Consider the following 17,440-nt stretch of genomic DNA (forward strand, 5'->3'; position numbering starts at 1 on the left):
TTAGACTAAGCTAGAATTTTGATATTTGATGTCATGATATGATAGTGGTCAATCTCCTGGGGTATTCTCTATGCTATAGTACTGGGTACTTGAGCCAAGGTTCAAAGTTTGTGTGTGCGCACGTGTGTGCACAGGAGGAGAGGAAGAGGGAGAGGGAGACAAATGTGTCCTTCCTTCCCCGTATTCCTTCCTTTGTTCTTTATCATATTTAATTCATTTTTTCAGTTTTAAGAAGAAAAATATGGGCCCTTTTGAACATGAGACCTTCTGACAGCTATCATAGCTTATGAGCTTATGAGTAAGGCAGCTAGATAGTTGTAGCACTTGAGATAAAACGGGATGACCAGCCATATTAAGCCATATTAGTAAAAATTAAGAATAGATAATGAACTAGGATTTTGGACAAAGAATGAACTTCCTCAGGCACCATGGAATGCAGCCCACCTCCTATTAAAGGGAGATACAGCCACTTCCTACTAAGTTCCTCAATTTTGAGATAATTATAATGCAAATTAACCAGTTTTCTCTGAGATCCCAGTTTCCTGTAAATCCTACCTTTCTAAAAACTGTGTTAAAAGCCTGAGTCACAGTTGGTCATTTTAAATCCACAGAGCCACCTGTGACAGGTGACCACTAAACAATTGAACAATTCCTGTGTTCTGTTTATAATTAGCCCTAGATCAGGGGACCATGGGGCCACCCCGTTCAGGACCCTTCCTGGAAATTTAGGAGCTATTCTCCTCCTTATTTCCAATAAAAACTATCCTAGCTTCCTCCTTTGGTTCATTTTATGCCTTCATTTCTCGACTTCTGCAGAACCAGAAGCCCAGGACACATGGTATCATCTCTGTATACAAGAAGCACAATTCACCTAGTAAAGAAATTAAGGCACCTTTACCTCATTCCACAGTGGCCCGTTTACCTTCCGCTTGCTTTGGCTTTCTCTCTTACTCCTTTTCCCCTTCTTTTCTCCTTTTAGTTTAGTGGGTTATTTTTTTGGGCGGGGTGCTCAGCATCAACTCAGGACCTCATGCATTATAAGCAAGCACTGTACCACTGAGCTACATTTCTAGCCCTTCTTAGTTTTGAATGAGAGAAAATAAGGTGTTTCAAAAATTGATGTCTTAATATACTTCCTCTTCCATTTGCAAAGTTAAATATTTAAAATAAATCCTTATGATAAGTATATCACAACTTTTAATTTTATAAGCATTGGCAACTAATTTGTTTATTCCAGGTATCCCAAATTTTCCTTGTAGGGGAAGTCTTCACTGTTTGTTAGCTGATGAAGCTGTGCAAACAGACCAAACAGGAAGAAATACATCCTCTCCTTCTCTTCCTGTTTCAAAACAAAAACCTATGTAGGAAAACTGGGTAGATATTGCTGTAAAATATAAGTTCATTCTTGACATTGGAGCTTCTTGTTGAAAGATTCTCTTTTATAGACACAATTGTAAAATAAGTCTGATCTGCTGGTTGGAATTTTTCACTTTTGTTCATGACTTCGTGATTCTTTATGTTGTGCTGTGCTGGAATGTACTAGCCTACAGTTTTGAAGCAGTGTTTTACATTAAGATGCATTAGTTTTCAGTATTAAATAATTCCATGGTACTCTACAAGGAGAATAGTTTCTGCTTAAGCAAGTCAGAATCTGGTGAGTCTATGATGATAAGGTTAAGGTTGTTGAATGAGAAGTGGGAGTTAATTAAACAGACTTGACAGAAGACCATGTTCTTGAGAGCATCTGTCGTCTTCAAGTCCAGGAAAAGTGAGGGTGCATCAATTCTCAATATAATACTCTATATTGATTTAGAATTGTCACTTTTTTCTTCATTAATTTTAGCTACAGTTTTATGGTGTATACACCATGCTTCTGATAATATAATGCTCTTTTAGATGAAGAAATATATGGCTTAATTAAACCCTGGAGAGTAGGCTGTTGATGTATCATTTATAGAAAGAGCTCTGACTACCAAAATGGCCTGTGCAGATGAGCCATAAGATCACCCTAGAAGTTTTTCTTTATTAGCTTAATCAAAGGTTTAAAGCCAGAGGAAAACTAGTATTCAATGCTTCTACTGGTTTATCACTTGATTTAACTTAGAAGTACTTTAGAAACTGGCTTACTTTAGTATTATTCATTCACTGGTTGCAATTACTAATTGATAAATTGGGACTTGATGTCAACTGTTCTCTATTAACCTATTTTGTTTTTCATACCCTGCTTTCCAAATTGTGTATATCATATAATTGTAATAAGACACTGAGTTTACTTTATAAAGCATTTCCCCTAGTGTAAATATAAAGTATAGTTTAGTTTTCTATAACAATAAAATAATAAAGGCCTAGGCCAAAAACCCATCTAACCAGGAACCAATGAGCAGCATTTATACAAAGTATTAAAAGTGTTTAATTATTAGTTCATATTGTTGGTGAGCTGAATGCTCTATTCATACTACATTAAAAACTGTAGGTTTCTTTTCAGGGCTTAACAAGGCTATTGTATTTATAATACATTGCTTGTAGCATTTTACACATTCAGTGTGTATTAATATTTTTTATATTTCCTGTATCCTTAGAAAAACCCTGAAAAATAAATAAGCATTGTCTTTTAGGCAAACAAATTCAGTAAGATTGAGTGTTTTGCTTAGATAGAAATTCAGGCCTCTTGATTCTTTGTTAATGTTCTGTCTGCTGCTCTATAGAAAAAGTGGTAATAATAGATTTTCAAATTACTATAACACTAATATCTTATTTAAAAGAAAAAAAGAAAATTAGGAAAGCTGAGATCAGATGCTATTATACTTACTACATTTTCCTTTACTAGACTCATACATTCAGTAGATACAAGGTACCAATTATGTATAGGCACTAGATTGATTGCTAAAAGACAAAAATAGTCTCAACTTCCAAGATCAAACCATCAAGAGATGTTGACTTGCTCAACAGATGGGGACAGTGTGACATTAGCCATGTTTGTGGAAAGCCCTGGAAAAGGCCTTTGTTTCTCCTATTGTGATCAGTACTGTTCTTTGTTCGTCTGAGTATAGAGGTAACACCTGCATCTACTGCAAGTAGCTTTGAAGCAACAAATCAACACACTTGGACTTCAGTCTTTATAATAATCCTACACTGGGCATGTTGTGTGTGGGAAAACGTAATGTCTATTTTTATGGGATACATAGATCCAATTTTCAATTAATTGTGGTATATTTGTCTCAATTTTTTCTTTTTATAATGGAAACTCAGCGTACACAAAAGTAGACAATGGTATAATGAATGACTCCATATCACTCAGTACAATAGTAAAAAATACCTAGCCAGTCTTATGGATTCTTGTGCTCTCTCCTCCCTCTTCCCCCCCGCCCCCCCGTCATTCTTTCATTCCCCCCTCTGTCATTATAACTAAATTTACTAGAAATGTGTGAAAATACTATGGGAGCCCAGGGAAGAAAGTGACTGGTCTGCAGTGGAGGCTATCAGAAAAGGCTAAAGAGAGGAGGAGGTAACATCAGCAGAGGCTTGTAGGCAAGTAGAGAATGGAACAAGAGAACATTCCTAGTGGGACAACTAACATGTATAAAGGACTTGTCATGTGCATAGCACATTCCTGTAATCCCAGCACTCTGGGAGGCTAAGGCAGGAGGATCACAAGTTCCAGCCTGAGACCATGTTTCAAAACAAAAAATTTAAAAAACAAGAGCTAGACATGTACAGCTCACTGTGAAGGCCCTAGATTCAATCCCTAGTGTACAAACACACACACACACACACACACACACACACACACACACAGAGCCTTTAAAAGCATGGACTATCCCAAGAATGAGAAGTAGACTACTGTGGGTAAAGTATAGAGTGTGTCAGGGACAAGTGTTCAGTAGATGAATATACAAAGGTGGTTTGATTCCACATCATGAATGGGGATCTATCTATACCATACTAATAAATCTGAAGCTATCATTACAGTATCTGGAAATAAGTGTGGTTAGGTTTGAGATTTAGAAAGAAAACACTGATGTTTGAGCTTCAGATTTGAGTATTGGATAGAGAGGGCAGATAGTAAACTGTCCGTAGTTGAAGTCATAGAAGGGGCTTTGGTGATAAGTTGGCAAGAGGAAAATGTTTTCAGCAAAGAATCAACATGATTTAGTGCCTGGCTAGGATGTGGACAAGGGAGACAGCCACAGAACGACTTGTGTGCATATAATGCTGTTATTGGAGAAGGAATATATCAGAGGACACGTCTGGGGTAAGGACATGTGATGAGCTTGGTCTTTTAAAGTTGAAGTGATGATAGGGCATCCAGGCAGATATTTAGAATGCTAAGTGAAGGTGTAGAACTAGGCCATGGTAAAATATCACACTAGAGAGTTACGGAAGTGGTCTTTCTTGCCAGGTATATAATATGTTCATATATATAAGTGTACATCCATACACAGTTGATTCTCATTATTCACAGATTTCATATTTGCAAATTCACCTACTTGCTCAGATTTGTCTATAGCCCCCAAATCAGTACTATGGTGCTTTTGACATTATTCACAGAAATATGCAGAAAGGCAGAAAATTTGAGTCTCCTGACATGCATTTCTCAGCTGAGATTGAACAAGATGACATTCTGCTTTCTGTTGTAGTTCTCAGACTGTAAACAAGTATCCTTTTGCCATCTACTGGAACCATGTTTTCATGCTTTCTTTTGCTTTATGTTGGTGGTTTTGCTGTTTAACATGGGCCCCGACTGCTGTGCTGAAGTCCTGTGTAGTGTTCCCATGCACGAGAAGCCTGTGGTATAGCTTTCGGAAGAAATACTGTGTATGTGTTAGATAAACTTCACTCATTCATGTGCTGTGCATTCAGTGTTCATGAAGCAGCAATGTATATTAAATACAAAGTCTTTAAATGGAAATACAAAACAAGGTTATGGGTTGATCATTTGATGAAAATACTGTAATCAGAGGCTCATAGGAACCTAATCCTGTATTTTTCCAGAAGCAGTGATTCAGTATTCATTAATTCATCTTTGTGGCAATGTAATAGAACATAACTGCCACAAATAACAAGAACCAACTACAGATGGATAGACAGGCACACACATAAATATATACAGAGTCTACCAAAAACAGTGTGTACACACACTCCAGCAGTTTGCTGTACTGATAAAGGTCTGGAAGCTAATGACCACCACTTTGAGTGCCTCTTGTAATTATAGAGGCCAAAGGTAACTTGTATTAATCTCATAATGTCTCAGTAAGTTTAGTATTAAAATATTTATGCAAGTTTTTCTTTTCCTGCTGTGTACATTTTTTGGCCGACTCTATATTCTGCTCTTTTGTAAGTAATCTTTACATTTATACATTACAGGTATTCATTTTACTTTATATTTCAGATATGATCACAAGACATATATGACTCTCTTAGTCAAGAATAAGTACATACCAGATGAAAACAATTTGCTGTTGTAGATCAGATGTATGATTCCATATTCCCTAAGTCAGAGGGTTTTTCCTAAAATAGAATATTGAAGAAACATAGGTAACATTGACTGACAGCATCTAAACTATCTTCTGCAGCACATTTAAGCATGTTGTCAATGTTATATTGGTGGGCTGCTGTTTCTTTTATGCTTTATGTTATTCTTCCTAGCACATTTGCAGTATTAGTCCCTCTTCTCACAGAAAAATTTTTATAATGGTGTTTATATGTGAGAAGGTTTGATAATCAAGGACTACCATATATGCCTTCATATCTGTCAGTTTGCTTGTATGCAACAACTGAAAGGAATTTTTTACCCTCTCATTCACAAATATTAGTTCATATCAGTAGGGGTGTTTTAAAATGACAGGTATTATGTGAGAATGAGAATTACCCCTACCTTCTGACATAGCATCAATGTTATGTTGAAAATAGCATTCAGCTTTATATCTCACCTTTTACCTTCTGCACACCTGAAAGCAGGGAATTGGCATTTACAGGGCAAAGGATAAGAAGATGTAAAACCCCATGCAGTGACTTTTGTACTCCAGTGTGATTCTGTGCTTGTCAGTATATGCCTGTTTTCTAATTACCTTTCTCCTTGGTATAGATGTGTGTTGGGTATTATCTTATACAGCTATACAGTTAAATATTTAACACAAAAATGATACAAACTTACATTCAGAGATGCCTCAATTTGGGATGACTGAGTTATTTGTCTAGCATATCATTTTGATTTGATCCTCTTCTGCCTGATTCTATGACCTTCTAAGATATTATAGTGAAATATGTGCCCCCCCTGCCCCCATACCAGTATTGGGAATTGGACCCAGGGCCTTCAAACTGAGGTATATCCCCAGCCCCCTCACCCTTTTATTTTGAAACAGGGTCTCACTTTGTTGCTAAGTTATTCAGGCTAAGGTGGAACTTGTGATCCTCCCAGAGTGCTGGGAGTACAGGCATGAGCCACTCTACCTAGCTACCATGAATGCTTTTTGTCTTTACTGCAAGCAGCAATTTTTGTGTCATTAAGAGTGGCTATAAGCTGAGGGCAGAGCCTGGTGCATGCCTGAAGTCCCAGCTACTCTGATGCTGTTGCAGGAGGATTTAGAATTTGAAGCTAGCCTAGATAGCGTGACAAGACCCTGTCTCAAAAGCAATTAAGCAAGCAAACAAAAAAAGTATTACAGCATTTGCTTCCTCTTATGTTTGGTAGATGGCCTTAATTTTCACTTTTTAAGTGGAAATATCTCATAGATCTATTCCTCTGTAGTGTGGCTCATTTATTTAAGTTTAAGGGTTGATATCTTTAATTATACTGCGTTCAGAAAACAAAATATTTGCAGTTGAAATCCTTTGTAAATTGTACATTTAGCTTACCCTAGTTTTACTTTTCCCTGCTGATTTGGATTTTGTAATATTAAAGCTTATGTTGTAAGACTAACTAGGCCTTAACATCAGTAAAAGGATATATTGCCTATTCCAATTCAATTAATTATGCAATATAGAAATATGTTGTAATTTGAGAGTATTATGTAAAGTTCTTCAGTAAGTGCAGATTAACTGGGGATATCTTCTCAAACCTATAAGAATGCATAGAAGTGATCAAATGATGAAAATATGCTCTTATCTGAAACATTTCTGATGGAAATGCGGGGTAGACTCTAAATTGCAACGGTACCATATAATTTCAGAGAAAAGTGTTTGAAAGTCTTGGATTATAGTATCAAAGTTTCTTTGTAAGGATAGCTACATTTGTGAGTTTGTCATTTATTATCCTTCCAAACCTTGTCGTACAGATGTCTCTGCAGCTTCCCCTGAATATGTTTCTTTTATTTCCTCTCTGGCTTTGCCTATGTAAATCACATATTGCTTTGTCATTAGTTTGCTTAGTTTCATACTTATTCCATTTAATAAACATCTCCTAAGTGCTTGTTGTAACGAGCGAGCTTGGTGTGGTAGAGAAATATGCTCTGGCCAGGATTTCCAGATAATGCTGGACCTGTTGCTTGAAGAACAAGTAAGTTTCCCCTGTGTGAAAAGCCAGTAAGGATAGACTGACAAAGAGAACAGCTGGACAGTTCTGGGATTGACATAGTTCAGTGTTGCTCTGGTGTGATGAACTAGGAGGTAGAAAGTGAAGCTGAAGAAATAAGCTTAGGCCAGGCTAAAAAAGAGTTTGTATGTCATATGTGGACATTGATTTTGTCAGTGAGGTTGGACTGTATTCTGTGAGTGGTAAGTTGCCATTGAAGGGTTTGGCATGTGTTAGTGCTTGATATGCATCATTTTGGCAGCATTATAGTAAATAAATTTGAGATGGGATAAGAGTAGTGGTACACAGATGAGTTAGACTACTGATTTGGTCATATTGGGAGACAATAACCTGGGTTTGGATACTGTTAATAGGGAATGAGTTGGACATGTAGATTTCAAAAGTGCCAAAAGTAGAAAGCAGTACAACTTGAAGATAATTGGCAAAATGTGGGATGATCACCAGACTTTTGACTTTAATGGTTAAGTGACTGTGGTGCTGCTTATTGATAGGAACAGATTTTAGGAAAAGTGAGCAACTCAGGGTTGAACATACTGAGGCTTTGCCTTCAGGCAGAAATATCTAGCAAACAAGCAGACACAGGAGTCTGAGGCTCACAGGAAGGGCCAGGATTGGGAGGATTCACTGGAAGGTCCTCCCAGTCCCAGTGTAGTGCAGACATTGGGCAAAACTCTGAACCCGAAAAGGAGAGAGAAAAAGAAGAACGTGAGAAAGAAATTGAGAAGGAAAAAGTCCTGTGTCTGACTAATTACTCTTAAAAGGAAACAGCTTTCTCCTTTTTGTCTGCTTAGTAACACCTTGAATAGTATGATATTGTGTGGCCTTAAGTGATAGTAAGTATTTAATTTTACCATCTGTTTTGTTTAGCTAGAAAACGTTCCGTTTACTTTGGGGCATTTTTCATATTTTGTTCTATGACTTAGCAAGAATTTTTGAATTCATATAATTTCTTGAATATTTGCTATATACTAGGTACTGTGTTACTTTTTTATGTTTTCTCATTTTATCCTTAAAATAATCCTACAAGGTCGGGTTTTATTCTTTTCATTTTGTGTTTGAAAACCTATGGATAAGAAAGATTAACTTGATCAACTTTTTCACACATCTCTGTAACTCCAAAGATAATTCTTATAACCACTGATAATCTATTATATGCTTAGACCAAAAGGGTGAATGAGAGGAGAAACCATTTAAAATTCTCTTATTCTGTGAAAATTACTCTGATCCAAAGTCATTGGTTTATACTAACTTCTGCATCTTCCTGTATACAGTGGTACCTCAATTCACAAACTTGATTCTTTGTACGATTCTGTTTGCATACAGAATTGGAGGAGAACCGAATCAAATTAAATGGTTAGGTTCAATGTTGACCTTATGGGGAAATTTGATTCGGTTCTCTTACTGGTTGGGTACTTCTCTGTCCTTAAATGCAATGAGGCCTTACTTAATTCTTTTCATCTTTCTCAGTCACTAGTCTTCATTTTTTTTCATCAGAAGTTTGTATTACATGATTCTTAAATTGCTTTAGGGTCTAAAATCCTTTAGATTAATACATTTTTAAAAACTCAAGAACAAAGATTAACTACTTGGAGTTTACTAACAGGTTTTAGAGATCCAAGGGTACAAGTCTGGTTTTATGACTCACCTAAAATTATATGTAAAATATGCATGTATGTGCATTTTTAAAAAATGCAATTCACAGATTTTTTTTTTCAGATTTCCATAGTTTTGCATAACTCACCACTCGCCTTCTATCCCCCAAATTAAGAAACTGTAGCTCCAGAAGCATCTTTGTATAATGCAGTTAGCTATAGTACTTCATGAAATCCCTGGGTAGTTAAGTCATCTTTAACAAAGGTGTTGCTATTCTTTCAAAGTCTTATTTTGAAGTAAGGAAAAAATGTATTGATATTAAAGGAAGTAGTTATTTTTTTGATCTTTAAACATATAATTTTTTTCTATTAATCAACTAAAACACCTCTTGGTTATCCAGTAGCATAAAAGTTTAATTTTGCCTCATGGAGAATTAAAGAATGCTCAGTTTTAAAGAGTGATTCAAATTTCCTTTGCTAATACATATTCCCTACTCGGGATCTTCTTTTAGGAAAAGAATATTTGAAGTCCATTTGTAAAGAAAGAAAAGGAACCAAGTACAGAATGCCTAAAGATGGAGCCAGCTAAACTAGGTTTGTACATTTTCTTTCCTTAATGTAACAAGTGTCTTCCTAGTCTTAAATCCTTTTTAATCAATATCTTGCTTTGTTCCAGCAGCAAATCTTCTCATTTTAAACCTTGCCAAAGTCCTTTGGAGGAGACAAAGATAAAGAAGACTTGTCCTTTTCAAAGTATTTGTACCCTAATTGTGAATAAGAAAGACAAATGATAAAAAGCTAGATAATACTCTCATTTTAAGATGAGAAGCTTAGTGAAGTTTGGTAAATTGCTGAAGGTCAAGCTCTTAAAACAATTAAGCTCGGATTCAAACATATCTGATGACTGCAAAAAATATTTGCCTTTTATTATGTCACAGTGCCTCTCATTTTATTTAGTATAGTTTGTTATGTAACTGTTGGTTACCAAAGTTGAGGACCAGGACCTATACATATATATATGTATAACTTAAGGAAACTTTTTTTTTTTGGTACTGGGGCTCAAACTAGGGACCTTGTGCTTGCATGGCAGGTGGCAGAATCACTGAGCTAAATCCCTGGCCCACTTAAGGAAACTTTTTGAGGAAGTAAACAAAAAGGAAAAGCATTCTATATTTTCCTAAAGTATATATTAAAGAAAGGAACTAACTCATCCAAGTACTTACATTTTAAGGCCTTGAGGTGAGAGCTAACTCATTTAATTTAGCCAGATGACAAAGTTGGTATTATCCTTCCTCTTTAAAACAGAAAACTAAATTCCTCAAGATCACATAGCTAGTTAGTAACAAAAGCAGAATCAAAACTCTTTATTAGCAAAGATTAAATAGAGTTTAGCTTATGCCCATTGACTTAACATTTAATATCAGAAAGTGAACAAACAGCTGGACAGTTCAGTCTGAGTACCTGCGGCTATTAGTATCATTTGTAAATACTTTTAATTTGGCTATTAGTTGTTGGATCATCTCACCAAAATAATATTTACATCTCCTTAATAAGCTTTTCATTTTGACAATTTGTAAAAGTAATTGTTTAAATGGCATAATTCTATTTGAATAGAGATTTTAAATTCACAGAATAGTGACTATGGCAGCCATAGCTGCAGATGATAGGAAGGACTTTGAGGTGGTAGTCAGGGATTAGTCCTGTCAACTCCCACTTTTCCACTGACATGGATGCTACACAAGTCTCTTACCTTGCTTGCATGCTCATTTTGTAGCATGAGGATAGGTTAAGTGTTCTCTCAGTCTCTTAAGAGCCAGAAACTAAAATTATCCTATCATATTTTTAAATGTACTTCAAATGTAAATATCAAAAAAATTTTGGAAATGGGAGGTCTTCAGAGATTATTTAATTGAATCCTCTCATGTGCCAGATGAGGAAACTGAGTCCCTCACATTTGTATAGTACTCTACACATTATTAATAGCAAAACATTTATTGGTACATTTTAGGCATACATGATGATGATACTCATGAGAGGGAATTTGCATCTGTACATGGCACATCCCACCTTTTCCCCATGTTCTCTCTCCCTTAAGCCCCTTCCCCTCCCTATGTACAAAAGCTTTGTTTCCAGTTTTTCCTTCTATTTTCACTTTTTTTCTTGTCCCTTCCATCCTTCCTCCCTTCTTCCCACCTCCCTTGTTCCCCTTCCCATTTGAATATTTTATTCCCATTTCCCAATATCTATTACACATTTTAGTCATTTCCACTTTCAGTTTCTCAACACCAGAGAAACAATGCAGCATTTAAACATGTGTATTCGATTTATTTTCACTTAAGAATGTGGTCTCGAGGCCTATCCATTTAACTATAAATGAAGTTCATTCTTCTTTATGGCAGAGCACTCTACACATTTCAAAGCTCCCTCACATCCACTCATCTCCTGCAAGCCTTATCTCATGCTGATGGTGTCTTAGTTCCTTTTCCCTTGTTGCTGAGACAAAATATCCAACACTAAAAGTTAAATGGGGAAAGATTTATTTGGCTCACTGTAGCAGTTTCAGTGTATAATCAGCTGGCTCCAAGGTAGGGTGGAATGGCAGACAGGCAGCAGTTCATAGTGGACCAAAGGTAGCAAAAGCAACAAGGAACCTTAACAGAGTTTTCCTGCCCCTTTTATCTTATTCAGACTACTTAGGGTGGGTGGTACTCAAACCCTTAATCCTAGTGCCCTTGAGTTTAGAATTGCACCATGAATCAACCACACACTCTAACTTCAGCCACCTCTGAAAAAACCGAAACTACGACTACATGAGGCTTTGGGGGGACATCTAGACCCAAATCGTAACAGATGGGTTAAATATTATAATTTTAGTTATACATGTGACCAAATTGAATTGGCTCAGAGTCACATAGCTGTGCCTAAATTAGGTGACTCTGACTGTCAACCAAAAGTTTACCATGTTTTCTTGCTTTGATGGGACTAATTACACTTTGTGATGATATGTGTAAGAAGTGAGAAGTCAGTGATTTATAAACATATCTAAGCAGGAGAAATAACATTTTCCTATGATGAAAATAGTAATGACTACAGCTGTGTAAATGGCAGAAACAAAGAGGTAAGGAAGTAAAAAAAACTAGGGTCTTCACATTAATTTAATTTTTTTTTGTACCGGGGATGGAAATCAGGACCTCACACTTGCCAGGCAGGTGCTCTGCCACTGAGCTACATCCCCTGGCCTATTTAATTTTTTTTTTGGTACCGGGTATCGAACTCGGGACCTTGCACTTGCGAGGCAGGCAGCAGAACCACTGAGCTAAATCTCCGGCCACCTAACCTATTTAATTTTAATTTTTATTTATTTCTAGATTTGGAATAAGCCTAATTATTACTATCCTTGTGTTTATCAATAGTGTAATATTTGGGTTTCTTTTTCCTTACCAAGTAATTCAAGGAGACCATACTTTATAATGAAATATTTATAAACTGTAGTTGAGCTAAGGAGAACTTAAAAGGGCTAATTCAAAAGGATACCCTAAAAACAAAGGAATCATAAGTGTGAGAAACTCAGAATGAATTCATGCCTTTTATTGATGTGAATTTTCCTTGTACAGTGGACCCTTGACTTACAAACTCGATTGTTTCCTGAGGGCTGGTTGTAACTCAAGTTGGTTGTAAGTCAGTACAGCTGAGATTTGGATGTTTACCTGGGTACACACTACAGATAACTAGTGGCAGATGAATCTTCCATTAACCTAATTAACCCAAGTTGTTTGTATGTCACGCCAGTCGTAACTTGAGGGTCCACTGCATTTGCGCTGTTTAGTTGTAGAGGTACTGCTTGGAAACATTGCCCATTTCCATGCCACTGGTCTTGCTGTGTGGAACAACAAATTGCTTTAGCTTGATAGCTTTCTATAAGTAATATATAGTTTTTAATTGGAAAGAAAATTATCTTAAAGTTGTATGTAGACATGAGCAGTCTTTCTTTTACTTTTTTGGTCCCCAAATTGTTCTTTCTTTAAAAATAATTGATTTTCTACAGTAAGTGATAGGATGGTGCTTTCTCTGCAAATAAGAAAATTCAATCATTGACAGAATGTCTAATTTATTTACTATATTAAAATTTTTTTAAAGATGATAAAGTACATCTACTCTAATGAATTAAGGAAGGTTCTCTCAGATGGTTCTGATCAAATAATGAAGGATAGAGTTGGTATAGTACAAAATTCGAAAACATTATAAAATTTGACTGAAACTAGAGAAGAAAAATACATTGTGTCCTTTCTTTTTTTTTTCCCCATTAAGTTTATTGGTACATTTTAGGTATACAATACAGTTACATTCATCATTGGGATCTTATACTCTTACATGACGTATCTTGGTTCTTATTTTTTTTCCCCATTCCCCTGGCCTCCCTTCACCCCCTCCACCCTTCCCTGTTTACAAAGACTTTGTTTCGATGTTTTTTCTTTTCTCATATTTTTTCTTTTTCTTTCTTTCCTATCCTGTACCCCTCGCATTTCCCCTACTCCTTTAGATCCTTTCTTCCTATTTCACAGTATCAATTATACATATTGATTCTTATTTACACTTTTAGTTTTTCACACCAGAGAAACTGTTCTATATTTACACATGTGTGTCCTATTTATTTCACTTAAGAGTATGGCCTCAATCTTTACCCACATATTCTTTATCCAGTCTCCAGTTGATGGGCACTTGGGCTGTTTCCAAGCTTTAGCTATTACAAACTGTGCCACTGTAAACATGAGTGACCATATATCGCTGTGATATGATTCTTTTAATTCTTTTGGGAAGATACCCAGCGGAGGAATAGCTGGGTCAAGTGGGACTTCTAATCCTAGTTGTTTGCGATTTCTCCATATTGACTTCCCCAGTTATTGCACCAGTCTGCACTCTCATCAACAATGGAGAAGGGTTCCTTTCTCCCCACAATCCCGCCAGCATTTGTTATTGGTTGATTTCTTGATAGCAGCCATTCTTTGTGGAGTGAGGTGGAATCTCAGCGTTTTCATCTGCATCTCTCCAGTGACTAGTGATGGCGAACATTTTTTCATATGTTTATTTGCTGCTTTTACTTCTTTGCCTGAGAAATGTCTGTTCATTTCAGATGCCCATTTTTGAACTGGGTCTTTATATTTGGGGGGGGGTCTGTTTTTTCGAGTTTTATATATTCTAGATAGTATACATCTAGAACAAGTGTGTCTGAGGAATAGCTGTTAAAAATTGTTTCCCACATTGTAGGTTGTCTCTTAGCTCTGTTGGTGGTTTCTCTCTCTCTTTTTTTTTCTATTAAGCTTATTGGTACATTTTAGGTATAAAATGCAGTTACATTCATCATTGGGATCTTGTACCTTTACATGATGTATCTTGGTTTTTATTTTTTTTCCCTTTCCCCTGCCCTCCCTTCATCCCCTCCACCCTTTGCTATGTTTTTTTTTTTTTGGTACTGGGGATCAAACTCGGGTCCTTGTGCTTGCGAGACAGGCGGTGGAACCACTGAGCTAAATCCCCGGCCCCTACCCTTTGCTATTTGCAAAGACTTTGTTTCCATTTTTTTCCCCTTTTCTCATATTTTTTCTATTCCCTTCTTTCCTTTCCCCTACCCCTCCCACTTCCCCTACTCCTTTAGACCTTTTCTTCCTATTACACAATATCAATTATACATTTTTAAAATGACAGTATCAAAATTTGGAGGACATTACCACAGGTTTTACAGAATTGAAAAGGATATAGAAAGCATATTACAAAAATCTGTTTTGAAATAAATTTGACAACTTCTAAGAAGTACCTTGGAAGACAAATTAATGAAACTAACTCTGGAGGAAATACAAAATTTGAATAGCACATATTAAAGAAAGTATATTCCTAACTTAAAAACCTACCTATATGACAACAACAGGCTCATATACATTTTACCTGATAAATTATATCAAATATTTAAAGCAGAAGAAAGGAGGAACACTTCTCCCCTCATTCTAGGAACTCAACATTGTGCTAATCCTAAAACTGGATAAAGATAATAGAAGAAAAAAGGATGAACATAGATAAAAATTTGTTTAACAAAACAAATTATTAGAAGTTGGATCTGGCAGTATGTAGTAAGTAGTTTTATTATAGGGATGGCAGTGTTGGTTCTGCATTGGAAGATCCACCCCCAAAAGTCATCATTTTAACAGAGGAAAGGAAAAAGCCATATGATCCTATCAGTAGTTACAGAAAAAATATTGGACTAAATTCTACAGCTGTTCATCGTAAAAGCTATCAGAAGACTAGAAGTAGAACAGAACCTTCTCAACAGATAAGCCATGTACTCCATACTTTCAGCAAAAATGCCTTATATGAATGGAAAAGATACAATGCTTTCTCCCTAAGGTGGGGAACAAAGGCAGATATACCTACTCTTCATCTGTCCATTAAACTTTGAAACAGGCCCAAACCAAAATAGTCTGGCAATAAAATGACACAATTAGGATAGGATTGGCAAGGTAGAAGTAAAATCTTTATATGTAGATGAAATGATCATCTACAGAGAAAATACTAAGAAATCTCTAGGAGCCCCTAGAACTTGTATTTGAATTTAGCAGGATTAGAAAACACAAGGTATATATAAAAATGCAGGTCTGTGTATACTTACTATAAATGAAGAATTGGATATTGAAATTTAAAAGTTATGTAGGAGTACAAAGGACCTGGAAAAGTAAAAAGAAAAAAAAACAGTGTTGGAAGACATTCATTACCTAATTTTAAGACTTCCTCTAAAGCTATAGTAATCAAGTAAGTGTTGGTGTAAGGAAAGACATATAGATCAATGGAATAAAACAGAGAATCTAGAAATAGAACCACACATATATGGTCCACTGAGTTTTTGAAAGATTATTTAACATTTTATAAAACATGAACTCAAGAGCAGAGGAAAAGATAGTGTTTTCAGCAAATGGCACTAGAACACCTGGTATCCGTGTATAAAAAATTAACCTCAACCCTTTATTTCCATACGTAAAAATAACTTGAAAGGATCTATGAACCTAAATATAAAAGCCTAAAACTATAAAACTTTAAGAAGAAATTATAAGGGAAAATGTTCATGAATTTAGGGTAGGCAAGAATTTCCTAGGATACAAACAACTTGATGTATAAAAGAAAGAAATTGATAAATGAGATTCTATCAAAATTTAGAACTTTAAATGACATTGTAAGAAAAAATGAAAAGTAGTCCTTAAACAGACCATATTTATAATACATATACTCTAAGACCAGAATATATAAAGGACTCTTACAGCTCATTAATAGCCAACCCAATTAAAAAGTATACTGAAGAAGATGATAAATAGGACAGCGCAAGGAAAGGTGTGCAACACTAGAATCCGAAAAATACTAATCAGTACAATAACAAGATCGTATTTTACACTCAGTAGGGAGATGAAGTTAAAAGTTTTAAAAGAACGAATGTCAGCTTAGGTGTGAACCAGTTAGAACTAATACTGCTAATGCGAACATAAAATGATGAAACCATTTTGGGAAACAATATAGAAATTTCTTGTATTACTGTTAAGAACCAACAGTTCTGTTCTTAAGTTTTTACTTAAGAGAAATGAAAACACTTGTTCACAATAGATTTATACATACAGGTTGACTATCCCTTCCTTTCCTTTCTTTTATTTTCTTATTTGGTTTCTCATAAAAGAGAAAACATGTAACATTTAACTTGAGTCTCTATTTTACTTAACGTGATAGTGTCTAGTTCCACCCACTTCCTGCAAATGACATGACTTAACTCTTCATATAGCTAAATTATATTCCATTGTGTATATACACCACATTTTCTTTACCCATTCATCTATTGATGGGAACCTAGGCTGTTTCCACAGCTTAGCTATGGTGACTTTTGCTGCTATAAATTAGTGCACTATATCTGCTGTGCAATTATCACTATTGCATACTGTCTTCATTTATTTTCAGAATATAGCCAGGAGTAGTATAACTGGATCAAGTGATATTTCTAGTTGTAGTTTTTTGGAGACTCTCCGTGCTGATTTCCATGTGGTTGTACTAGTTGAGATTCCCAACATCAAGGTAGAAGGGCTCTTTTCCCTTGCCAGCATATTCTCTGTTTCTCTCCCCTTTCTTTCTCTCTTTCTCTCTTTCTCTCTCTTTCTCTCTTTCTCTCTCTCTTTCTCTCTTTCTCTTTCTCTTTCTTTCTTTCTTTTTTCTTTCTCTCTCTCTCTCTTTCCTTCCTTCCTTCTCTCTTTCTTTCTCTCTCTTTCTCTCCTCTCTCTTTCTTTTCTGATTTTTG

At 35.8% G+C, this 17,440-nt stretch overlaps 1 protein-coding gene across 9 annotated transcripts in view; it reads left to right on the forward strand.

Annotated features, from left to right (window-relative positions):
- The window catches only part of Peak1 (pseudopodium enriched atypical kinase 1), a 301,634-nt gene that overhangs the window by 104,663 nt on the left and 179,531 nt on the right, over window positions 1-17,440 (forward strand). For 7 of the 9 annotated variants that reach the window (XM_087210267.1, XM_087210268.1, XM_021250057.2 and 4 more), the window contains exon 2: window positions 9,636-9,717. The exons of the other annotated variants lie outside the window; for them this stretch is intronic. The gene's annotated coding sequence lies outside the window, so the exon portion shown is untranslated. The remainder of the gene's footprint in view (window positions 1-9,635; window positions 9,718-17,440) is intronic. 9 annotated transcript variants of the gene reach the window in all.

Source organism: Heterocephalus glaber, unplaced genomic scaffold (genome assembly GCF_053883595.1).
Source record: "Heterocephalus glaber isolate CG9 unplaced genomic scaffold, H.glaber_assembly_v1.0 deba00001140, whole genome shotgun sequence".
Lineage (NCBI taxonomy): Eukaryota > Metazoa > Chordata > Mammalia > Rodentia > Bathyergidae > Heterocephalus > Heterocephalus glaber.